The 21,269-nt window shown below is 30.7% G+C and overlaps 1 protein-coding gene and 1 non-coding gene across 2 annotated transcripts in view; one reads left to right on the forward strand and one right to left on the reverse strand.

Moving 5' to 3' along the window:
* Chat (Choline acetyltransferase) overlaps positions 1-21,269 on the reverse strand; it is a 137,183-nt gene that overhangs the window by 44,236 nt on the left and 71,678 nt on the right. The window lies entirely within an intron of this gene.
* On the forward strand, positions 4,622-4,694 carry Trnaf-gaa (transfer RNA phenylalanine (anticodon GAA)). Its single transcript has one exon. It is a non-coding gene; the product is annotated as a tRNA-Phe (tRNA).

A 21,269-nucleotide genomic window follows, 5' to 3' on the forward strand; every position in this document is an offset into this window, starting at 1 on the left:
TATATGAATATAGAAGGTTTGAACTTTAATGGCAAGAACATGGAATCAAATTGTATACTCTCTTAATTTCTTAAGAATATACGTATAAAGAACCATGATATACCTGACCAAGTCAACTTTTTATTATAAACTCTGAATGTCTCGTAGATATGTAGAATGTCGTCGCTAACGACCTCGGAATTGATGCAACAATTATTCTTCATATGAAATACATACTTTTAGCGAAAATAGTCATTTTCTCTGTCAGTAATGCGTATTAAGAATTTTTATAGATATTCCACTTTTGATTGTAATACAATGGTTAGAAATTAATAAAATACTTAAGAATCTCTGTTATGCATGTATTTTTATACTATAAACAATAATTAATCAGTATACATACCTATATGAATAGATATTATCTCTTCTTACTTTTCGTGGTGGTTTAGAAAGAAAAATTCGAGAATTATTCAAAAAAAGGAATTGAGTATAGAAATTAATTCTTATTTATACTTTGATTAATAATTAATCACTCTTTCATACATAGAAGAATTTATACAATGATGTTTTTCAACAATTTTCTAAATCGTTTTTGTCAAGTGTAAATTATTTAATACAAATTGTAAATTATACTTTATGAGTCTTAAATATGCTCATCATTCCAGCACACGGTTAATCGTTGTTGGAGTAAATCAGAATTTATTATACCTATATTGATAGAAAAATTTTGTAAGTATCATTCAACTCTTACAATTATCACTAAACATGAAGTAAATACTGTTAGTTTAATGGCGAAATCAACAGTGTAGTGTAAAATTGAGAATATCATCTATATTTAAGCTTACATCACGAGTGATTTCAACGAATGATGTATGAATAAGTCATGCTATGCTACAATAGAATCTCAATTAACTGAATAACTGTTCCCTGAATGCTTCTTAATTGTACGTTCTACTTAATTCTAGAGTATACGAACGTGCTCTATTATTCAGACAAGACATGTCTTCATAAAGTGCGTGTTCTCATAATGAAACATTTCTTTCATTCTGATTACGTCTTAATGATGGCATATAGAGATTATATCGCAAGGAAAATTTGTGATAGTTACTAGCGAAATAAAATATCACATAATGAAGATTATAAAAAATAAGAGTCATCAAATCGCAACTCTTCTAGATACTTATTATGGTTCCTTGATTGTCACTGTTAGCATTAAAATTGATTAAAATGCGATTACAATAAACCTGTATTTTTAAAACGACATTTTTCTACGTACGACATTTGTAATCTAACACATAACAGTCGAATTCAAGTTTAGATTTAGAAAGTACGGTAATGAGTATTAAATTAAATTAAATTGCTGTAAATTACGATTATTTTTATAGAGATTAAACTAAAAATAACAATAATCATGTCTATTACAATAGATACTTTTCACCATGTAACCTATTTATACATATTTATACATAATCTATTTATACCTATTTTTATATAAAAATATGCGGTTCTCAAGCATTTCCGATAAGCGAATGTTTGACTATCACTGTTATACAAAGAATGTTCTGAAAAAGGTATGGAAAAATATACAGCCACTGAGATTGTTGATAGTATTAAGAAAATCTGTATTAATTTTATTTTTATATATATCGTGTTTCAGTCAGATACGTAGTTTGAAGTGTAACAATGTTACTTACACATACATATTCTCATTTTTATTATATATTGATTATTATTGAATTTTCAAGGTGGACATAGAAATCTTCGACAGAAACTTTCTGAATTCCTACACACATGTAATAACGAATAGAACAAAAATTAATATTATAAGGCTAAAACCAATATAAAAAGACGCGAGTCCTTTGAGAGTACTTTTGAATGAAATTGTAGGGTAGCTCAAATTGTACAAAACTACGTTTATTCACTTGCAAAGTGTACTGTATTGTCTTGCAATTGTACTGTAACATGAAAAATGACACAATATGTAATAAACGAATGTAAAAAGCTTCAGAAAAAGCTGCGAGAGATGACTACGACTGTTTTGGAAAGTAGTTATATGGAAATAATTCTATCTATTTTCTCATTATGATTTAAACCCACAATGTTTAATATTTTAAAGCTTGTAAGAATGAAAAATCATATCTAATGTAGAAAATTATTAATAATACATTTGAATTCCGCATAACGAAATATGATGAGATTTATTTGTGAAATACTTCATAAAAAAATATTAATTTTTTTTATTAGCTAGTGTAATTAATTAACTTGGACCTCCTATTATTAAACACGAAATAAGAAAAGATTGTTGGAGATTTCGGGATATGGATGAAAGAACTTGGTACGATATACACATAATGGATCTTTGCTGGTCATGAGAAGATCCTGAACGGATTGTACACATCGGTGATGGATACCGCGACTTCGTATTCTGCAATAGTAGCTCGTAAGTAGTTTAACGAGCCTAGGTGAAATCACGAAAAGAGGTGCACGTAATATAGTATATGCTTGTAGAGCACTTGCTTGTGAAGAAACAGCTAATGTAGTAACATCTCATTGCCTTTGGTAAATAATTGAGGTATCCTTTTGATGCTTTTGATTTCGTATCCAATCAAATTTATTGTAATTTGATGAAATTACGATCGAATTGAAGGAGGATACATGCCGTATGAAAACAGTGACGTTACTTCATCTTAATATAGATATATGATTGACACGCAATTGGTGTCATACAATCACAAGTCTACATACAGGATGCATGAGGACATGTGTTAGGCACATGCTATAATAAGGCGAAAATAGAAATAGGCCTAGTTAAACCAGTGGACAAATAAAAAAAAAAATACTCCAGACTCAACACTCTATAGGGGTTCAGTGAGTCTAAGTTGACCCAATGGACAAAGGTAACACAAACCTAACTATCCTACGCACATGGAATGTAAGATAGATTTAAGTTATCTTAGTCCATTGGGTCAAGTTATTCCATATATACTACTATGATTGTATACATATTTGTAAGCAGAATTCAATGTAGTAGTAGCAGCAGTTTTTTGCAAATATCTCGGAAATTGAGACCGACCGCTGTTTATACATACAGGAAAAATTTATTCAAACCATTGATTTTTATAACATATTTAAAATTCATTCAAATTGGTAATGGTGTGACTAATCTACAGGTTCACCGAAACGTGTAGGTACAAATCTGTAAATTGCGGGTAATTTTTTAAAAGGTATTTTAAAGGTATTTTTTAAAAGGTTTGTATAACTTAGTTAAACAGTTTTTTTAGTGTAGTTCAGTTTGTTTTGAAGAAAAATAATCATATTTTCTCATACTGTATGTCAAAAAATTACAAACATTGTTGCTTATATATAATATGTAATCGGGTTGTTAAAGACAAAGAAATTTTTACAATTTGACAATCCTTATAAAGTTATCGAACTTTAAAGTTTGATAATTTTCCATTAGCATTAAACTGATAGAATAAATTTGGCCAGTGATGTACCTAAATAGATAAGAAAAATGTAAACACTTTATGATGCACTATATGCGCTTTTTTGTATTATTATATTAGATACCTATACGTATGTATGTACTTATATCTAATAATTTTAAATGATAGTGTAGTTTTTTTATGGATATTACTACTTGTTTATTGCTTATTATTATCTTTTACGTTATCCTTTCGACGATAATCGTATAATATAATATAAACTTGGTTATTGTCAGCATTTGATTGAAATTTATTGTACTACATTTGTCTACATCCTTGAATGACTTCCACGAATCATTGTAATACAAAGCGCATAAATTGTCCCGCAATATAAGTGATCATTTAATATTATTTCACTGCGATTACGAGATGGAAATATCTTTTGTGTAATGTAATAGGTCAGTGAATAATTTAGAGAAGCTTTTATACTCATTTCTAATCTTTTCAACGAAAATAATTTGATAATATATTTATCGAATATGAAATGAAGTAAAATTGATACGTAAGTCTATCTATTATATTTTATTGAATTAAAAATAAATAAATAAAACACTTTTGTTAAATATAAGTACAGTATGGTACTAGATTCATTATTTTAATATGTATATTTCTTAAAATAAACTAAACTATTCGCTACAAATGTAAATAGGCAAACATGAAACACAAACAATATTCTGTTTTCATATTTTACAGGAAACTGTATTGGTAAAGTTAAATTTTAAAAGTGTTTGCTATCTGAATAAATAAGTAACTATTGTATTGTTAATATAGACAACGTTAAATGTAATGTAAAGTAATTCAAAAGTTTATTGAGTGGAAGAACAAAAAGAGAGAAAAAGAGATTAAAAGAAATTAAATTTAATAAAAATAAACGTAATTGCAGAAATTCATTGAATCGTAAATATTTATGGACAAAATTTGTGTTAGCATTACGATTTCAGATATTACATTATTATATTCTATTAAGTTTTTGTTAAGAGCGTAGTTATCATAATATGTGGTACTGTAAATGAAGCGAATAAACAAATTGGGTTAGGTTTGTTTAAATCGTCGTAAATTATTTGAAAAATAATTGTATAATGATATAATTTTATATATACACTTGTAATCTTTTCTAACTTCTAGTATATTTTTTTATAGAAACCGAAACAACAAGAGCCGAAATAGCTCAGTTGGGAGAGCGTTAGACTGAAGATCTAAATGTCCCCGGTTCAATCCCGGGTTTCGGCAAAAGTTTGAGAAGTTATTTTATTAACTTTAAAAATCTATTTTTTTGTATCGGTAACTAAATTGTAATATATTTTTATATGCACAATTTTGATTGCGTAATAGATCGTAATATAGACATGTAATTTTAAGCGAATCGTAAGATAAACAGATGTTAGAATTTGTATAATAAAACGACTTATTCATTTGTATAATTAAACGACTATTAAAATTCTTAAAATTGAAATTTAAGTTTATATTGTTTGAAATTTATTGAAAAATTAAAAACGCTAAAGTATATGATAAAATTATGATTTAAAAATGTTTAATTATTCCTGATAATTGTAACTAAAGTAATTAAAATAAGTTTGTATCATTAGTATTCAGTAAAATGCGTGTACGTAGAAAAATCAGTTTCATATTATGTACCTATATAGAACATTATACAATCGCAATCGTAAGGTGAAATAGAAATGTTCCTTTGTTTTTAAGGTTTTGATGATGCATTGAATAGTATGTAGGTACCTATTATTATATATTTCTTGTTAGATAGATTTTGCTGACAAAGCAATGCAACATAATTATGTATCAACAAATAGCATTAAATATCAGTACTGATGTTTCCGCATAAACGTTTTTAAATATAAAAATTACAACAGTTCATACAGATGTGGATTTAGGTATAGACTGAATACGTTTTAGGCTACAGAGGCAGATTTTAGGGTGTGGCGATTTTTAGAGAAAATTTTGAACAGTTATTTTCAACTTAAAAGTGTATAAAAATTATTTACAAACAAATACAAGTTAAGAATCATTACACGTATTAGCATAAGTAAATATAGAACACGGAGTTTTAAATTTTACTGATTTTAATTATTTCATAAATACATTTTGCAAAACCTACGTGTAGATTTGAAAAGGTTTGCAATTATACATTAATAATATTAAACAATCTTAAATAAGGAATAACATTTTATAAAAACGCTTTCGGATTTATCTGCCTCTTCCTCATTCTTGTCTTTCGACCGTAAAAATATAATAGCCTAGGGCGATAAAAGTTTAAATCCACCCTTGAGCGTATGGAAAAGTACATTTATTTTTTGATAGAAGATAAACTGACAGCCTAATAAAGCTGGTCCTCTGAAAGTTAAATTAAAAATTTTAATTTGTTTTTTAACGTTATTTAGTTATATGAAAAATTTGTTCACAATGTAAAAGCATTCTTACGTAAGTGTTCTTACTCAAGTGTAAGCATTCTTGAATGTTAAGATTCAAAATGCTATACATTTTATACAATTGTAAACTAAATTAACAGTAAAACAATTGACAAAGCGTCAAAAACTTACAGTGGTTAAATAATTATTGCCGTATTACCAGAAATCTGGAATACGTTCTAAATATATCTATATGTTGTATTATATATTCCAACAAATTTCATGAACTAGACGGGAGATGTCAACTACTTCTCCATCAGAGTAATAACGCGTATTTTATCTTAATTCTGCAAGGTAGATAGGCTGACAAATGTGTCAAATGTCAACTAGAATTTGCATTGGAAACTATTCGGTAAAAATATATTGCCCATCAACTTAGGCCACCTTTGTTGGGGTGTAATATCAACTCCGGGACATCAACCCTCTTCGGCAAAGTTCATGTCGGCGGTGTCAGGTTACGGAGATTTCAACAGAAGCTCGAACACGACGCCGCGGCAACTTTCCATTTAGCTCGAATCTCCTTTCGGTCTATCTCTCTCGCTCTATCTACTCTGCGTCTCCAGTTTCACTTCTCATCTTTTTCCTATTTTTTTCCTTCATCTATTTTCAGGGTGTTTTTCCGAAGTATCGGTTATTTTTCTACCCTTTTCGTGGCGGATCCGTTTATGCCTTTGATATTTTACCTGTCGTCTTTTATACATATCCACACATACCTACGTATGCATGTGGAATGTGTTTAACTCGCTCTGTGGTTCACTGTCAGCGCAAACTCGGCGTTATCGACCACTCGACGGAACGGAACCGCCGACATTTGTGTATCTCCGTGCCAGTGGTTTCCAAAGTGCACCTCTGCACACCTCTGCGCACCTCGCTGCCGATGCCACTCAGCTGGTGCGAGGGTTTCTAGTTATTCTTTTCAATTCAATGCTACACATCTTTCTTCAGTTTAGCTGATATCTACCATATTTTGCTGACTCTATGATGTATGAGAAAAGTGAAGGTTTTGTATCTGCTATTTCAATTTAATTTAAATACTTTATAGTTCTTCATTTTTAAACATTTTCTTTTTCACGCGAAAACAATATTTGAAAGTGAATATCAAATTTTATTTTGAATATCTATGTGTAAATAAGGTCTTTTCCTATTCTCTCTTCTTTTTCTACATATGTACATACACGATGTAGAAGATGCAGTTATGTAGCTTACATTTATAGTGAAACTTCTTCTGTCAAAAATTTTATATTCTCTCATTTTTGACAAATTGATAACACAGCTAAAGAGTTCTTAAGAATAGTATTTTTCAAAAATAGAACTATTGAAAAGCTATTTAGGAACTCTATGGTTCGACGAAAGAAAGTTAGAGGAAAAATGTTATATTTCTCAAATAATCTATAATGTTAATAAAAAACAGTAAAAGTGAAACGTACCAGAACTATCGTTCTGTCACAGCAAGAAACTGTGTATGTATACATGTATTGCTATAAAAAAATTTCTTTTCTATCTTCTAATAGTACATGTCCTTTTAAATACTTCACTCTTTGTATCTACTTGTCTCTATCGATATTTTCCTTCAACTCATTCCTACAAATGTTCATATAAATTTATATTAATAGTCTTTTACTAATCCATTTTATTAATGGTCCAAAAGCTTTTACAATGTAAAGTTTTTGGTCCATTAATACATGATGCATACAAAAATACATACATATAACACAATATACAATGTACATAATTGTAAAAATGGCAAACCTATATGTTTTGGATTCCAGAGTTGAAAGAAGAAAAGACTTCTTCATTTTTAAACATTCTTAAAATAAGTTACTATTTTTTTAACAGCTTCTTGTAATAAATACTTTTGGTAATATGTAATAACTCTAATTTATTTTAACGATTTATAACATTGGGAATTACACCGTTGTGTTTGGAAACCACTGCGTATTCAGAAATATTTGGCTATCGGCTTTCTCACGTGAAATTCGACGAGTTGGTGCACCACGCGATGATAGGGGTCGATCGGTAGGGTTCGAGAGAAAGCTCCAGTAGGACCCATCGATTCGGAGAAACCTTTTCCACGGCACAACTTGACCCGTCGTTTTCAGCGTGGCTAATGAAGTATCGTGTTAAACGAGAAACTTGATACTTCGCGGCACCGACTCTTCCTAGGTATAGGATCGGTTTGGTAAAAAGGGAGGAATTAAACAGAGGTTGATGTTCGTTATTGGTTCTCTCGCAGGCAGAAATAATTATAAACATGTTAAATGCGTACTTTTACTTTTCATTATAATATTAAGTGAAGAAAGTAGGTTTTTGATTAGTTCGATATAATTTAATACTTTAAGTGTCATGTCACCTATATGCGGTTATCAATTTTATTTGCATAAGAAAAATTTTGTTTCGAAAATAATCGTCTATTGAAATAGACGAAATACTACAATTGTTAAAATTCGTCTAACAAAAATATACTACAGCCCAAAAATTTAGGATATAAATGGATATAAATTCATACAATTATTTACTGCTATTTTAATTGTATGTGTTACAAAATAATTTTGTTTCCTTGTTTTGGAAAATGAGCAGTAAAATTGTCGAAAGGCTAAACACAAGCGGATGGTACATATGAAGACGAAAAAACGAATCACAGTCAGTTTCATTCTGAAGCGTCTATTATTTTATAAAATATGTATTAAATAAAGGAAAAACATAGTTATTTTTCAACCCGTGATGCTAACGAAAATTTGTATACATACTGGTAGCTTAATAAGATTTGATAAGCAAGAAAACTACATTTTTTTTAAAACTTCAGATTTAAAAAGGGAACTCGAAGGATGTACATAATACGTATGTACTTATTGTTAATATCTACATGATGCTTAATCAACTTGCTATTGAAATTAGTTTTGAGAACTAATTTTTTTGATAAAATATACATGTAGATGCAATAGAGCAATGTCGTAGGTGTTTAGTAGTAAAGTATTAATATGTAAAAAGTCTCTGTTATACAGATTCCAAAAAACTCACCGTGAATCGATATTTTTCTGAACTTTTAATTTCGTAACTTTTAATGCATGTCATAGGATAGAGTTGCTTTTGCAGTGGTAATCTGAATATTTGAAACTGTGATGAAAAAGTAACAATGAGCACTCTGGAAATTTTTGTTACCTTCTTATACTCGAATCCACTTGACAGTATAAACGAACTGCCAGCAATAATACACACGGCAAACCGCACGTAATAATGTGTACCTATACCTGCGGCGATATTGCAAGTGTGAAAGCGACTATTATGCGAGTCACTGTTCCCTGGCGCGACGAAATCACAGCGATTGCATTTTATTACAATGTTTAATCATCTGTGTGTACGTCAAAACAATTGGGTAATAAAATCGACTGTGATTGTCATAATTCGTACCATTGCGGTGCTTTCTCGTTTATTAGGACTATGATTTGCTATTTGCTTTTAGACAGTAGAATACTGCTGTCTAATATAATTTATATGTGTACATATGTAATTCTTTTTCGCACGAAAGATCTTCATTTTCTAATTATATCTTGATTTACCAGAAACAAGTAGAGACATTCTTCGTCTTATTTTAATGCAACATTGACATTCCCTCCTTGTAATTTAACCAGTATATCAAATTTGTATCGCTATCTTATGTAGTTATTGGAAAATTTATGATTTTCGTGGCTGTTAGTTCTGTAGTTCCAATTTCTATAAACAAAATACGTTATAAAAATGAAAATCATAAAAAATGGATATTTCTCGGTTTTATCCTGATTATTCATATTGACTTTGTCACAAAGTCTTTTATTTCTTTAACATCGATAACTTCATGAACGAAAACAAATTTTGAAAAACAACGTCGCGACGCGTATTTTGAAAACATTCGATTTTCAAAAAACCTTCAAACAACGTCTCCAATATCACTGAAACAGTGAATAGAAGCACTCTGCAACACTATACGCTCCAAAAATCCAAGAAGAATTCTACAATAGAAATTGAAATAGATCACATTTAATTGGAAACAACAAGTATCTATTGATAAATCGACTTACAAGGCATTGTTAGAATGGGACAATTGAAACTGACACATTCCTATTTAATTTCGAAAACTGACCCTCCAATCGATCTTGTGTCATATTTGTAACTCCGAAATTAAACTAGAACATATCCTTCTGAATTGTTCTAAATTTGTAGAATCCCGTACGAAATTTCAAATGAAACCTAATCCTACACAATAACCTTGTATATATTGCGGAGCGGTTAATTTCCAGAAAACTGTGTCGATGTGGCTGGCAATTTTTGTCTCGTTTACCGCAAACGCAGTTTCGTGTTTCCGGTCTTACCATGCATTTCTATAAAAACAAGATTTCTCTTCTCCGGTCAACAATGTGTTAATAGTAGTAAGCAAGTATCTCAAATTACTTAACTCCTAAAATATTTTCTGCTCTCTAACAATTCGTTAGAAACAAAAAGCAGTTGCATTTTAAACGACAACTGTTATCTATTACGTGTAGGTACTATTTAAATTGAAATATCATAATCCCTGCTTTGAAAACATACACGTAAAAGCTTCACCTAGCCGGAGACTTGAATACCACCGTTCCTATGTATAATCGTAGCATGGAATGCAATGTCAAGTAAAGCTCTACATAGCGTTGTAAAGGGTTAATGATTTCCTCATATGCATTGGTGCCACGTACACGTGACGATGATCGTTCGTGACCCTACGCGATTGGACGCGAAGTTCGATCGATTAGTTGGTACGGTGCACGAATTGCGGAGACCTCGACGAGGAGACTTCGACAGGCTTGTGAATCGGGGATACGTTGATCCACGAGGAAAACAGGATCAGAAAGTTGTTCGTTTCGCTGGCAAGTCGCATCGCTCGTGGAGATTAACTAAGCGTACGTTCAATTTCGTCGAACCCCACGCCCCACGCCCTTCGAAAATCTCGAATTAATTTTCATCCCCCTCTGTCGCGCGAATTCATATCTCACCTTGCTCTTGCCAGCTTTTTCTTTTTTACTTTTTTCGTTTTCCATTACGGATAACCTTAAACTTTTATTGAAATTTGAAACAGGTAAAAGTGTATCTATTTTTCTGTTACCGTTTTTAAAGATTTTGTAAGACATATACTTACACGGAGTATTTACTTTACTTATGTATTTATATTTATTATTTACTATATGAAGTATTTCGAGGTTATCTATTGATATTCAGAATGGACATTACAAATTATAAATTGGAACTCAATTGAAGTAATAGAGTATAAAATATAACAAATAAAAGACGATAAACGATATTATTCGTAAAGATTTTCTTTGTCCGAATGTTTGCACAATTTGAATGTTAAAATAATCATCAATTATGTTCGTTCAATCAATTTTGCTCTCAATTGTTATAATATGTATTGACATTTATACATATTAGCTGAGGTTTTCCTATAACAGTGATTAATGAATCTATATACATATTTATACTTTGTTAATTTAAAGCTACCTTCAATGATCGTTAAATGTTTAATAAAAATTTTAATTCAATATAATTGACTTTAATTTTCTTTTATTTATTTTAGTAATGACAAGTTTAAATACATAATAATCTGCTACAATTATGAATATTTTAAGAAGAGGTCCTTCTTACAAACGTTATTTCTATCGAAGAAAGTATTTTTCTATTAAATAGTTCTGATTTTGATATTTGGAATATTTATCTTAAACGTATAAAGATATTGTATTAAAAAATGCACACTGAAGTATTTAGCAATATTAAAATGTCGATTAACATTTCAAATATTCTACATTTTCTAATAGATTATCTTTATAAACATAGATGAGTTTTCGGTTTGTTCTAATAATTAAGAGGTATGCTGTTTTGCTTATTAACAGACAAACAAATAAGGTTTTATAATATCTATCGATTGCTTCCCGTTCATTATCTTACCTAATATGAGTTAATGATATAACGACATAATTTGTCATCATTAGACTGCAGGTCTTTATGTACTCATGAGAAATTTCAATGCGCAGAAAGGTACAAAATTTACATGGCATGCAAAAATGTATAAAATATGGAGAATGAAGTGTACTTTATAACAATATATTTACTGGAAGATGCAACAAATCTTTAATTCAGTTTTACTTCTCTGGTTATATCTACGAAATAAAAATTTGCATATATTATAAATTTGGAAATTTACATATAGTTCCACTTAATAGAACCACGACCAGTTAATAAAGACTTAATAATAAAAAAAACCATAGAAAACGCATCCTAAGAAATAAAATTGAAGGTTCCTCTGGGTACACAGGAAACGTAATAATCCCTACGAGGGTAGATTTATTGTGGTCGTAAGTATAATATCCTCCGATATTGTTCGAATTTCTTTTAGATCCTTCGGTAAGTCGAAGATCTGTTAAAGCCAGGAGACAAGGAAGCCATGTAAGTCCTTTAGGGCTTCTACGAGCGGCACAGAAATTTTAAATCCACCTATCCGACGTTCTTGATGGCCTGGCAGACAGGTACATATCTGGTAATTTGAACAGTCGATAGACCTGCGGAGATAAAACTGTCTGTCACCGGGTCAATCGATGAGAGGAATCGAGCGACTATTTAAGCGGGTCGTAACCTCTAGCAAGTCCAGCCTTTGGGACGAGGTCGTGGTGACCCAGATCAGCCGGTCTTGCCTTACCTGTACGTACGATGGCTGCCTTTGCTGCTCCTGCAATCGTTACCCTGGATTCTGCGCACTTTACAGGTCTGCTGTAAGGACACCTTCACTACTTTCCACCTTGTTCGATGTATCTACATCGTACAATTTTGCCAATAGTGTGTATTCCTCTTTTAAAATGACCTGTATACTTGTTTGGAGTTAGGGCCAAACAAGTTGGGACCAGATACTAAATGCGAATGTTCAGAATATGGTGGATCATCGGCATACATTCGAGAACAGAGCTTTTTCACATAACCATTAATGAGAGTCATACATGTAATGTTGCATTCTTTTCATTGAGCGTGAAGATTTGTAACTAAAGATTTAAAGTGCAATTAAGGCTTGGTTCTGAAACGTGTCAAGTTGTAGGCATGTAAGTCTCACAATTTGCTTAAGAACCAACAAGTCAGCTGACTATTGCTGAACTCTCAAGAAAAGTATGGATATCGGACGTAAGATGTCAGAGGAAATTTTAGAAATTCTTTTCTAAATAATTATACTGTATTACTTATTATTAATTTTATTTATAACTGAAAACAACTCGAAGACTTAGCATACGTTAGATATGGTTTAATAGAAATATTATTTAAAATTTCAATATTGTAGCAACAAGTGGGAATAAAAACATTTCATACATTCACTATTCCCATCAAATATAAAATTTCAATGTTGTAGCAACAAATAGGAATAAAAACATTTAATAGATTCACTATTACTATCACATATTTTCGATGCCTTGACTTGTTCTGGTAGTCTAGTGTTATGTATGTGTGACACTGATAATTTTTCATTTCACATGACTCCAATAAATCATATTTTAGTTGCTTGAAAAAGAAATCGGATAACGTATTGAGAACACTAACCTAAATCACAAGTTTGACACGATATGACCTTTATTATAAGGTTACCTCGGTTCACAATTTCTTTTAGATGCAAGGATTAAAAAATAACGTACAAAGAAATTAACTAGTTGTTAAGCAATTATTACAAGATAAATGGAAAAAATATTAGCCATTCAATGATTTTAAATTTTCTCCTATTTTTGTTAACATCAACAATATGGATACGTAATAATAGCTACCTCGATATTTAAAACATATTCTGTATCATGAGTGAGACTCATTGTTATAATACGAGAGATTATGAAATCAAAACAAGATGATAGAATGTATAATATCGAATCCTGACAATTAAATGCAACATAAAAATAAATAATTGTGATACATTTACATAAACAAAAGATTTGTCTTTATGCTATTTGTTTAGAACAAGTAGCACATTGTGCACGCCTATTCAGTTCATGTCTCCAGCAACTGTTCTTCTGGGAGGTTAGAGCAGCATGGCATAACGATTAGGAAGCAAAAACTTGTATGCGCTGTCTTGAGGAACAACTGTTTTTGAAACAGTAACTCGTGAACTTCTTTTCATTATTCATACTTCTAATGCACGACAAAAGTTGCACTTTATAATTGCATTTAAGCTATTAGAATCTAAATTTGATTAACAAATTTTTCGACGCCGCAAATCATTCGACAATGATTATGTTTTTGAGCTCATACGCTTTCCTTTTCGAGTTTTATAAAAACATAATAAATAATTAAAAAATTAATGATATTAAATAACGGTAGGTATTCAAACCGTTTTTACTTCATGTCTCTCAACTTGAATGACTTTTGGCAAGAAATATGAAGAATTATTTTTTATCTTCAGTGTATAAAAATGTACAAGTTTTTAAAGTACATTTAAGCAAATAAGAAATAAGAATTTTAAGATCCTAATGGCTTCTTAAAAATTTTTTGTACGGAAATTAGTTTTTGAAGGTTTAACTGGAAAGAATTAAGGTAAGTTATTTTAGTTATTGGAAAACAATTACATCATTTTGATTGTTTCGTTCCACCCATTTCATAAGCACTCTGATTTCAAACTCAACTAGTTGAATCAGTTTGTTGCAGTGTGTATCAGTTAATTATACTTAATTTTTTTAATTGAAGTTTAATATCGCATCAACTATCTATAATGGTTACTGACGACAAAATATGAAAGAGAACGAAGAGTAAAAAAGAAAAGAAAAAAGAGAAAAAGGATAAAAATGTTTTGCAATTGAGTATTAAATTAGTATATCTAGTAACTTTGTTTCTTGGAGAAAGTTAATTATGTTAACAATTCTGTTAGTGATGAAGTCATCTTTGAAAGTTGATTCCATTCTGCTTTTCTGACGGCGAACTAGAAATTTAGGACAATCCCTAATGAGATGTTTAACGGTAATGATAGTATTTTCACGTTTGTAAAACGCCTTTGTATGGGGGATTTATATCTAGCTGGTAGGTGCAGTATGTAAGTTTTGTATATCTAATTTTTAATCTGCTCGGTATTTGTTTTCTAAAAACGTGATAAACATTTTATGATGAAAATACATCATCATCATTAAGAGTTACGTATGTTTTGCGAAGAATTCACAGCACGTCTGATGCAAATCGTGTTCATTTTAGAGGCCCTCACAAGCCAACGCGAATTTTCCGCAGCGGTAGCGAATTCTCGGCGAATTGAGAAAACAGACTTCCAAATTGATATTGGTGCAAAGAGGATGACTCGAAAAATTCGATATCGTTGCAGAAAATTTACGTTGACCTGTGGGAGTCTTTATGGAATTTCATGTGAAATGTATTGCATAAACATAAATAATGTGAATCATACAAAACTTTTGAATTTTTTATTTTTTCTAAGTTAAAGTAAATTCTGATAAGTAGAAACTGGGGTGGAATTAACGTAAGACATTATTACTCTTGAGAAAAATAAGTTATAAGTTTGCAATTTGATCCCAGTACAGACGAGTTCTCCAAATTTGTGATAAAAATTTACATCGGATATTAGGTCTATTTCATACCCTCTCTATAGGGACACTTTACGAAGGTGTAGGCGTCCGTGGGTAACCTGCATCGATCCACTTGACCTGGCTGTGTCGCTTCTTCTGTGTTTGTACCCGAAACACGAACCAGCTTCCCTCGTTACATTCATGCAATTTTTTTGTCAGAACATACTGAAATTTTTCACCTCTAAATTAAGATTTATTATCCTGTTTATTGACGACTACAACACTAGGTTTATAGGATATTCGTATGTTATTTTTTTAAGAAGGTATTTTAAAAAGGTACGTCATTCACGTTAGTATTATGTTAAAGTAGAAGTTGTATTTTTTACTTTTAGCGTTTATTTTTATGGTAATTTCATTAGTTCACCATTTTTCATCAATTATGTTATCATCAATATCATTAATAAGTTTCTTATTGCACATACGAAATTCAGATTTTAATTTGTAATTTTGAATATTATGAGTACAAGATTAAGTTTCTTATTATTTAAGCATTTGATACAACTATGGTGATGAAACATGGAAATTTAATAGCATATCTTCGTAGGTTCACTCACAGGTTTTCTGAACTTTTTGTGGCTTATGCCGAGTCCGTCTCGATTAAGTTCAAAGAAAACAAAGAAACGTGGACTAGCTGAAACAAAATGGTGATATAAGCTCAGATCACAAAGGATGAAATAGAAGAGTTACTAATGTATTCTGGAAAATGCATCATATTTTTTCATTCTCCCTTTCTCGATTTCTTTCATTTTCATCTAGACATTATTCTTCATTCCTGTCAACAGCTATATACATATTAGACGCAGGTTTTTTATTCCATTTTAAATTAAAAGCAGCGCAGCTTTTTTGCAGTCTAATATTATTAAAAGTTCATTCTCTGTTTCAAAGACATACACACACACACACACGTTTCTTTTCAGGCTACACGCAATGTGACTCACTCCAGCATTGCAATCTCTTAGGGGAAAATAGCCTGTGGTAATTTTACTCTCTTATAATAACGTTTTACAAATCTTTCTCGATAAAAGGACAATTTAGATATTCGAATATAATGACACCATTTTGTAGTGCTGTCAATATCGGAGCGATCCGTGTTCCACTTTGCCTTGTGAATATTTCATCATACCAACCGATCGAATATAATTGTCCGATAGAATTTGTTTGAACATTCTTTGAATATACACAATGATCTGTGAATAGTCCAAATCAATAAACGGGGAAGTGTATTATTAACTCTTATTTTTGCAAAAAGTGCTTATATTTTTGCATATGTTTTCTTATGCGTCGTGATTGAATTGTAATATTAATTTACAAATTTGATTTTACTATTCATTCCTTATAGCAATAAGAAAAATTGTTAAACAACTGATAATAGAAATTATGAATTTCATTGTTCATTGAACTTGCAATTTATTTAACGAGAAAACTGACGTTAGTAGAAAAGATAATTTTATAGTCACACACATTATTTTGATTTTCCACTGTTTAAACTATTTTAATTGTATGTTCCATTCTGTTTATACTGAATTTATCAATTTTGGTTTCTTTATAATATTGACATTCGTGGTACTTCTCGTACCTATACCTACTTATTTATTATTAGACTGTAGATGTTTATATATTTATAAGAAATTTAAGTTTGCAAAATAGTACAGAATATACATAACTTGGAAAAGTATACCAAATATCTAAAGTCTACGTTATAGTATTATTTTCTGAGGGTGGACAAAACCCGTACTTACGTCCCATTTCTTTAGTCATATTTATGGAAACATAAATTTGCATTAAAACTCGCAATCTATCTACATATTACATATATGCAATTATTATAAGTAGTGACGAAATCTATAGATAGAAAAATGATAGATTTCATATTAAACGCGAATTTGTAAATTTTTGAAACTTGATTCTTTTATAAATATACAGGGCGGGTGGAGCACGTGACAGTTGAGACTATCTCATTTGTATCTTGTCATAAAAATCGTGATTATAGTCGACGATCGTACAACAGCATTGAAGAAATCATTATCAATGTTCGTAAACACCAGCACGGACAGAAACAACTGGTAATAGAATACATGATAAGTAAATCACATTGCAGAATTGAGCGACGTTGAAATTCGATTTTCTTGAAAACAGAGCCCCGGATGAAAAAATTCAATACCAAATTGTTTCCTTATTGTTTTACGTAGAATTACTCCCTAGCCGGTTGCATTCCGATTTTCCATCCACCCTGTATATAAATGTATACTATTGGTCAAAAGTTAAACTCACATTTTAATAAAAATGTAAACGACACTTGAAGAAAAATAAATATAAAATGAAAAAAGACGTATTCATAAAACGGTTCGTATATTAAATGCAACTAGAGATTAAATTGTTCTAGCATTTGTCCATACTGTATAAGAACAGGAAAAGTAATAAGCAGTTTTCATTATTGTGATTTTCAGATGTAAGCTGCAGTCTTTTGAAAGAAATTTTCCACTAGGAAAACTAGGATGATTCACTATTTAAATGTATCTGCTTACCAATTAAAAGCATTTTTAAAAGCATTTTTAAAAGCATTTTTAAAAGCCTTAAAAGCATTTTTAATTCGTCAGTTGAATAATTGTTAAACCGAAAGCATAGATTCCTAGAAAATACAGAGAAACGTTGGAGATAATAAAATAGTAACAATATCAGTAGAAATATAGGCTATCTTTTAAACCCAATTTAGAACTTTCTCCTTTTAAGGTTTTAATTGGTGTTACATATAAGTCATGTAAACATGTTTTTCACATTAAAGATCAAAATGACATCATTGAGGAGCTAAAATTTTAAAAGCTTAGAAATGAAACAATAGGCAGGCGGAATTCGTAGTTCTTTTAGAAATGCTAAATTATAACAGAATCAGTGTTGATGTTAAGTTACTTTTGTACTTTGATTTTTTTTTCAATAAAGGATATTACACCATAAATATTAAATTAGTTTTAGGTTTAAAATAAGTTTTTTCAATAATCAATGTTTCAACCCAGACCTGTAACATTGTTTAGGTGAAAATTAGTATACTATAACACTGGTTCAAGTGTGTCTTCTAAGTACATACATAGTAAGAGTTACGTGATCGTTATTCTCGAATAGGTCAAATGTCTTTTCCTCGTGACACATGATAACCCACATGTGCACATTTACAGCATTTATAAACAGTAGATTCCATCTTTCTACTATTTCTTGTCTTACTTGTGTAGCACTTAATAAAACTATAGTATTGCAGGGTGGAAACTATAAACTAGTAAATACAGGGTGGAAATTATAAAGCGTTACAGATAAATATCTCCAAAAATATTGATTATACGCAAAAATGTTTCGGATAAAAGTTGTTCAACAATGAGGGGAATATCATGTGGTGGGACTTTTATTTTTCCCGGTGGACACGTAAAGGTGAGGTGAAGGTCACGACCATTTTTTCAAATGGAGCCGTACTTTTATTTTTTACTAATATTGTAGCTTATTTTAAGACGAATTTGAAAACTATCTACAGAAGGTCATTCAGGGAAATGCCGAAAGTGATTAAAATAAATGTATTGTTATAAATAAATGTATAATTTAACGTAATTACGTTTTATTTGTGCTTTAGTAAGTGTTCAAAATGATTACCTTGTACTTCAATACGCTTAATAATTCTTTGTTGAAATGATTGTCTAACCTTGCGCAATATTTCAACGTTTATCTTATCACTAGCTGATGTGATTACGCGGTGCAGATGGAACCTATAACAATGTAAAGTGTTCAATACAGGTGTATGACTGATTCCATGTTCTCTTGCAATCTGTCTACTGCTTGCATGAGAATCCACGTTAAGTCACATTTCGAGGTCGATTTCTTTTTACTTGCACAGTACCTAAATGAAGAAAATGTTCTCCTAATCTCTTAAATACCATATACGATTTAGATGGTCGATCTGGGTAGTATCGTACATACAAATGTGCAGCCATTCTGTAAATTTTCTGTAATATAAACATATTAAAAGAATTTTGAAATTTCCATTTTTACAACAAATTTAAGAAATACTACCGTTCAGCGAAGTATAACTTAGCACGAACAGTGATGAAAGTAAATTTACTATCTTGTAAAAGAACACAACAATACATAACTGCGTTTGTTTTCGTTTCATTCATAATGACTTTGATGATGTCCTTACAATTAGTATTGCTAATACTGAACATATGTTATTGTTTTAGTGTAAAAGTTCGAAGGCACGAAACATGTGAATGAAACGAATACACAATAAACTTGTAAAGCGAAAATCAAATTATTTTTCGGAAATCAATTGAACAAAGCATTGTTAAGTGCATTGAAGTACAAGGTGATTATTCTGAACACTTACTAACGTACAAATAAAACATAATTACGTTAAATTATCAATATATTTATTCCAATCATCTATTCGGCATTTCCCTGCAAGTTCGATCTTGAATGACCTTCTATAGATAGTTTTCAAATTCGTCTTAAAATAAGCTACAATATTAGTAAAAAATAAAAGTATGGTTCCGTTTGAAAAAATGGTCGTTTCACCTCGCCTTTGCACGTCCATCGGGAAAAATAAAAGTCCCACCATATGATATTCGCCTAGGAGCTGAACAATTTTCTTCTGAAACATTTTTGCGTATAATCAATACTCTTGAAGATATTCGTTTGTAACGCTTTATAATTTCCACCCTGTATGATTTATATATAGTTTGTTATTTGTTTAACTGAACAAGATCTACATTGTTACCAAAATATACATAAATATAACTATATACATGTACATATTGTCCGATCCATACTCCAATCTAAACATTATGGTAGATCAAAGTGGTATTTAATAATTTTATTCTGCATGATGCACAATCAGGTTTTGCATCTCTCCCTTTAATTTTCCACTCATACGTGGCACATTTTCCAACCATTTCGTACGATTTCAACGTAGAAGATCCTTCCTCTCAGAAGATCCGTTTCTAAAATTTCATTTTGATCTTGTTACTGCTCGATGTTGGAACTTCAAGGACGTTTGATGTGAACGTTGAGGACCCTTCTTCAAGGTCGAGAAGGGGCTGTCAAATCAGGATAGAATTAAAGGTTAATTCCGCAGGGTATACGGCAGTCTGCGAGGGACGGATTTTCCTCTTCTTTCCTCCTTCGCTCATCTCTTCTGCATCGATAGAGGGTTTTGTTTTTTGGCCAAGATTTTAAGATACCATAAATATTTGCGCCCTTAAGTGCCTCTGGAATATAAGAAAAGGCTGTGCGACACGAAACCCCTTCTCGTTTTTCCCAAGTCTCTTTATGTTTGATAAAGCGACTACCTCTTTATGTTTGAGAAAGTGATTGTTGAGTTTGATTGTTTAACTTGAAGATGGTTAAGTTTTTCAATAATTTTATTTATTTCATACACACTCGTATATTTCTAACATTTTTTCGCTTTCAATAACAAGTATAAAAATTCAATATTTTATTGCGTATTATTACCAAATACTTCCATCGTAAATAAATTAAATATTTTTTATGTATATAAATGCATATAAATGCAAAGAATTATGAAGTCCTATTTTTCAAATTTAAGAAATTCAACATTTTTCACTATTTGCTTCAGACGTTAATTCAAGTTAAAATTGTAGCTAAAAATCTGTTAGCAAATATTTCTCCATTCCAAAATACTGGACGAAAAATGGTACGTGTCCAATATATTTCATGCCCTCACGTTGCATGCTTGTCGGTAATACCTTAAATTTCAGAATTAGCCACGCGCCCCTATAGATCATTTAAGGGTGGACATCCAT

This window comes from Calliopsis andreniformis, chromosome 2 (genome assembly GCF_051401765.1).
Source record: "Calliopsis andreniformis isolate RMS-2024a chromosome 2, iyCalAndr_principal, whole genome shotgun sequence".
Lineage (NCBI taxonomy): Eukaryota > Metazoa > Arthropoda > Insecta > Hymenoptera > Andrenidae > Calliopsis > Calliopsis andreniformis.